Genomic DNA, 6,975 nt, shown 5'->3' on the forward strand with positions numbered 1-6,975 from the left:
CAGCAAGCAAAATGTGTGTCTAGAGGAAAGCACCAAGACTAATGCATATGTTCTGTGGAACTGTGATGAGATTTGCCTGCATTCGTAATGCTCTAATGGTGGAATGAATACAAACGCAGGCACGTGCACACATGGAAAGATTTCTCCTTCCGAAGAGGTAGAGAAAGGAATCCAAAGCTTTCCTACAGGAGCAAAGCCATGGGAGTAGAAACCTCAAACACACTCGGTGTCCCTTGCATTTCAAGGTGTTTCTATTACATAGACTGATAATGTGACACATTCCAGACAACCCATAACAAACACAATACTTATTATGAGTAGAGGAAGTTTGAGATTATGGGAGTGGTTTTTATGTACGGAAAAGATTATAGCAACTCTCTAGGCCTAAATGTTATGCACACATGAATTTTTAAATAAATTTGGGGAAATATTTAGCTCTTCTGTTACTCTTTATTTTAAAATAGTTTGAACATAAGAAAAGTGGAAACAATAGCACAAGGACCTTTGTGCATTCTTTAGTTAGATGAATCAATTTTTACAGTTGCCTTGTATACTTAATTTATGATTCTTTTGATGGATAGGTGAGATCATGCACACACACAAAACATTTTGAAGTACCTACAGCTGAACAACTGAACACACATGCTCACACACACATTCACATTCACCAAGCATTTTAAGACACCTACACCTGATTCAAAAAGAGTCCCTTTATATTTAAATACTTCTTTTCCATATTCTAAAAGCTAGGACATTCTGTTGTATAAGCATAGTACACTAATTAAAATAAAGACATTAAATAAATAAAAAATAAATTAAAAAATAGAGACATTTAACATCACATACAATGCTATCATTGCTTTCGCTTCCTATATCCAAATGTCAATTTTGTTCATATTTTTTATTGGTCCGTATTTTTCCCTGGCCTAGGAGTGACTCCACCATTTTATGACATTTAGGTACCATGTATCTTTAAGCTCCCTTCATTTGAAACAGTTTCTCTGTCTTCCCTACTTTAAAGACCTTGACCTTTTTACAAGCACAAGCTAGTTTCTCTAGTATGTACTTCATTTTGTGGTTGCCTATGTGTTGAAATAAGGAGCAGCGGCGGGGCTGCGTCCCCAACACCCCGGCCGCTTGGCTAGCTCATGCCAGAAATAACAATACACAAACTGTATTCATTTAACTGCTTGACCCATTTCTATCTAGCCTCTTCTAGGCTAATTCTCACATATTAATTTAGCCCATTTCTAATCATCTGTGTAAGCACCCCAAGGTGCGCTTACCGGGAAGATTCTAGCCTCCATCCATCGTGGGTCTGAGCTCCATGCATCTGCCTCAGAGCGCAGAGCTATTGTGTCTACCTGGGAGTGCTGAGCATGGTGTCTCTGCTCCAGAGAGCAGAGCTGTCCGGTCCCTCTGGAAGCAGAGCAGAGTCTGACCTCACTTCCTCTTCTGCCCAGAATTCTATTCTGTTTACTCCTCCCATCTATGTTCTAAGCTATGAGGCCAAGCAGTTGGTTTATTATAATTAACCAATGACCTTCCTCCATCATTTCCCCTTTTTCTGTTTAAACAAAAAGGAAGGCTTTAACTTAACATAGCAAAATTACATATAACAAAACAGTTATCAAATAAAAATTACAATAATCTATATCATAACTAAGGAAAACTATAACTAACAATTCTTTAACTCCATCAAAGACTCAAGAAAGATATACTATTACCTAAGCAAACGAGAAATCCAAAACTCTAGAAATGACAGAGACATCTCGCTGCCTGGACAGTCACCCAAAGTTCCTCTATACCATTGGGGCATCCATCTTCGGCCTACAGGCCCATAGTTTCCAGCAGACATTTCCACAAAGCAGGAAATTTCAAAGGCAGTCACTATCTGCTTGTCCTGAAGAATGACTTGCAGACTCTTTCATGAATCAGGAACCCCGAAAGATCATCTCACCTTTAGGCAAGTTCAGCAGTCCTCTCTCTGCGGGTTGTCTGTGTCCAGTTTATGCAATAGTCCAGGCAAGAGCAGTTTCTTGCCCAAATGGCTATCAAACTCCATAAGGATCCTCTTCGATGCCCATCTTCCTCTTGAAGTAGATTGGTGCTGCCAGGAGCAGAGTGTCTCTTTGTCATGAAAAGCCCTAAGTTATTAAAACATTTAAAATGCCATATTCTATAATCTTTGAAAAATATGAAGAATGCCTATGTAAAATATACCTATGCACATCTAGAAAATCTTAACTAACATAACTACAAACTTAACTATTATTAATGATTATCCATTAACAACCTATATACATTACATTTTTAAATGAACTACACAATCACAATACCTTAATAAATATCAGAAATACATATACATATAACAAAACTGACCTTAAATCTCTATCAATAAAGCAAAATCTATACTAATGCAAATTACTCATATCTATACCATATCCCCCTTTAAATGTTAAAGAACGTTTATAAACCATATTTGGGAACATGGGCACAGTTATTTCTCTCCAAACTGCTTCCTGCTGAATGGGGGCGTCGTTAATTAGGTCTTTCATGGTATAACCTGTGTGCTAGTTTCATCTCAGTTGGAAGTTGAGCGAAGCAATTTTCTGAAGATATTAACAGCAACAATTCAGGAGGACGTGGTCAAACATACCATATAGGAATAGAAGAAATGAACAGGGTCTTATCCTCTGTGAAAACAAAATAGGAAACTCCTTTCAAAAGCATCATGTCCTTAGATCCACATTTCAAAATCAAGGCATCAAAATCTTTATGATGGATTAGTTCAGCAGCATTTATAAGCAAATATCTTTTAGCATCTGTTGCTCCTTCCTCAGCATTCAAACAATTCAAAGAGAGCATAATAGAATACAGTATCAAGATTCTCTGTGTATTTTCCATCTTTGTACAGCTTTATTTTAACCTCTATTTCGTTTATTTTTACTTTTATTTTATATTCTCTGTATCTCTTTGACCTTGAATAACTCTGTAGACCAGGCTCTCCTTGAATTCTCAGAGATCCGCCTTCTCTGCCTCCCAGGCATTGGGATTAAAGGTGTTTGCTACTACACCTTGAACTCACAGAGATCTGTTTGTCTCTGCCTTCTAAGCACTGGGATTGAAGGCGTTTGGTACCACACCTTGAAGTCACAGAGGTCAATCTCCCTCTGCCTCCCAAGCTTTGGGATTAAAGGCGTGTACTACCACACACAACTTCACTTTTTCTTACTTTTTTTTTTTACTTTAAGAATTTTAATTTCTAGTCTGCATACATTTTTAACACTGTAAATCATTTAAAATTTTCTTTGTCTTTGAATCTCGCTTTACTGTATATCTCTCTTTTTATTCTGACCACACGAGCCTTTAAATTACTGAGCAATATGAGTAGGATTAAAGCTGTGGCTTTGCCAGGTAGATCCAGTCCATTCCTTAGCTTTCCAGCCTCATGGCGGAGATACAGGCTGTAGCCATGTTTATAGCCACAAATCTATGGCATTTCAAGGTCCCTGCCAGCAAGGGAGCTACAGCAGACAACACTCAAGTCCTCTCTCTGTAGTTGGCCCTCCTGAATCAGTCAGAGTTTGCCCTGGCAGGATGGCCCAGAGAGCCAGCATTTTTAAACAGCACAGCTTTTTTCCTGCTACAGCTGAAAACCGAAAAGCATGCATTCAGCTTTTCACCAACACCGTTTAAGTGTTTAGTGGCAGGACCTCTTAATGAGCTGCAGGGTTTTGCAGCTGAAGCTGAGTCAGGAAGCCTCTCTTAGAATGCTTGCTTGCCTCTAGCAAGCAGAGTAGACCCAAGAAATTTCTGCTACCAAGAAAACATGCTTCACTCCATTCTTTCCCAAGATTTCTCAGGCTTTTTGTGGATTCAGTTATCCTCACGTTGGGCAGCCATCTGTTGAAATAAGGAGTGGCGGCGGGGCTGCGTCCCCAACACCCCGGCCGCTTGGCTAGCTCATGCCCGAAATAACAACACACAAACTGTATTCATTTAACTGCTTGACCCATTTCTATCTAGCCTCTTCTAGGCTAATTCTCACATATTAATTTAGCCCATTTCTAATCATCTGTGTAAGCACCCCAAGGTGCGCTTACCGGGAAGATTCTAGCCTCCATCCATCGTGGGTCTGAGCTCCATGCATCTGCCTCAGAGCGCAGAGCTATTGTGTCTACCTGGGAGTGCTGAGCATGGTGTCTCTGCTCCAGAGAGCAGAGCTGTCCGGTCCCTCTGGAAGCAGAGCAGAGTCTGACCTCACTTCCTCTTCCGCCCAGAATTCTATTCTGTTTACTCCTCCCATCTATGTTCTAAGCTATGAGGCCAAGCAGTTGGTTTATTATAATTAACCAATGACCTTCCTCCATGACCTATGTGTCCTCAGGACTAGATTCAGGGCGTGCATTTTCTGTACGAACATTACATGAGTGATGTCGCCTTCTCACCATATCATACTAGGAGGCAGGCAATGCTCGTCTATCCTGTATTAGGTGTTGTCACTTTGAGTCTTGGTCTGCAAGAATTCACCACATGGTATATGGTTTAAAACATTATTTTTATTAAATGTGTAGGTCCAACACATACATCTTATTTCCCATGTATAAATATAAACACCTTTTTATAAAGTTCCTTTCTGTGGCGAGACATATCCAAATTGAGAAACTGAATTCTCTTGTTCTAATATACACTGTACATTAAATGATCTTTATTTGTAAGCTTCTAAATTTCTGACAGAAAAGTCTTTCACCACCAACCAAATTAGCACCCAATTCCAGTGAATAGAAACCAATTAGTAGTTCATTTAAGTTCTCCAAATACTCTAGTGCTAGATAGAAAGAAAAAAAAGAAAAAAATATTCGAGTGCTACGTACTCTGTGGCCCGAATCCAGTTTTCTTTATACCACTCATTCTGAGTGCACATGTAAGGGGACAGCATATCCCACAAATTAGAATCTAAGACTTGTCTAATTTGGTAATGCGCCAAGTTATTCAAATATTTTTCTTTAAGTATGCGTTGATGCCTCATAAACTAAACAAAAGTATATTAAAAGCCACAAATAAGTGTGTCTCCATGGTAGAGCACTTGCCTAACGTGGCTGAGCTGCTGGATTCTATCACTTCCCTACAAAACAATAAGATAAACCTATAGATTAGGTTCCCTCTGATAGTTCTTGGTTTCTGTCTAAAATTTCCTAGGCTTTTAGGATGTATTTAGTAAGGGAAGGTTTCACAATAGTGCAATCCCAGTGCATCCACATGGCACCAAAAAGGCATTGAAGATGGCTAAACATTAATATCGCTCTTGGAGATGACCAACTGAGACCCATCACTTTCAACCTCCTGAAGTTCAGCAAAGATGTCCTACAGTGACTCAGTTTCTCTGTGCACCATGACATATAAACCCTTGGGCATCACCACACTATGGGAACACATTTATCATCCACATGAATTGAGGTTGCTAGTGCAATTCCTCTCCATGTAAAAATTCCTACATGTCTTTGAGAAAGAAATCTCACTACAGGTCACAGGAAGAAAATGACAACCCCTTTTTAAAGGCAATGTGGCAACTGTGGGCTCCAAAACTTTCTTCCATATATAACTGGTACCATGCCTTGTGTTCTTGGGCTCAGTTAGCTCCTTTACCTGGGTGGGCTCCCATAGCCATAGTTTTGTCTGTTATGTTGATATCATTATTTATCAATAGCACCCTTCCCATCTTCACAAAAAAGGCCTGGTAAGTAAGCATCATCTTTCCATCGTAGTATTTCTAAGTAGACTGATTATTCATATTTGGGTTGGTGCAATTCTTTGTTATGTACAACCATTCATCACTTTCTAGTGAGCCCAGGCATTGTGATGACAAAACAACCTCAAGCCATTTCCGCATACTTCCCAGGGAGGCAGTAGAGAATTGCTCATTCTCTTCAAGGCCTGAGGACAGGCTGGATTTTCAGTTTCCATAACTGGCAGGGGCCAATTCTTATCAATCTTTTTAATGGCATTAGTTCTTACATATACTTCCTAATTTGCCCAGCCTCTTGTCAATTCAATGTCTCTTTCCTAGCTGAAAATACTGAACATATGATAAGAGCTAGTAAATTAGAAGATACGTTTCCCAGGGTGGAGAAGATGCTCTTCTGATTCACTCACAACTCCTAGGACACTCTCAGCTTGTAGATGTTTGTAGTCCATACTGGAACATCATGACCACACCATGTCTTGGCTTCCGGCCATCCACACCTCATCTGTCAGGAATACAGGGTGCTGATGGCATACAGCTCTGTTTCTTTCAGGTTCTGACTTGCCTTTGGCCACAGACTTCCATGACTGAGGTAATTCCTCTCACAGAGAAACACCTGGGGCCAATGACTGGTTGATGCAGACAAACAAAAACCCAGTTCTCCTACCTCAATGTGGAACAGCTCTGAGAGCCATCTCACTTTACGAGCACCTGTAGAACCCATTGGAGCCTTTCGATCACAGCACAGTTCAGTTGATTGACTACCCCACCTACCCTCTTCACCCCCTTCCATTAGATCTGTCATGAGAAGCTTGCTGGGTGTCCCCCCCCCCCGCCCCGTACAGCATGCTCCATCTCAGAGACTGTTGCCAAGAAAGCTTTGTCTAAATCCTACTTAGCATATATAGAAATGAAAGCAAGAGAAATTTCCCCTTTGATCTCAGAGATATTTATACCTTGTATGATGATGACTCTGGAATTTTTAATCTATAGTCATGACTATACCTATAAACTCCAGACTGTTGTAGGAGAGGACCTGCTTGTTTATCCCGGCTGCCTGGCTTGCTTAGCCCCAAAATAACCACACAAAAACTGTATTAATTGAGATCTCATAGCCCTTTTCTAACTTGTCCTAAGACCAGGCTCCTGTTCTAGCCACTGTTGCTAGTCTATCACAGTCTTAAAAAGTTGTCTCCCCAAGCTGTTAATGGGAACTCCATTCTTTTAGG

Source organism: Alexandromys fortis, unplaced genomic scaffold (assembly GCF_014885135.2).
Source record: "Alexandromys fortis isolate MF-2015 unplaced genomic scaffold, M_Fortis_MF-2015_v1.1 scaffold_265, whole genome shotgun sequence".
In the NCBI taxonomy this organism is placed as follows: domain Eukaryota; kingdom Metazoa; phylum Chordata; class Mammalia; order Rodentia; family Cricetidae; genus Alexandromys; species Alexandromys fortis.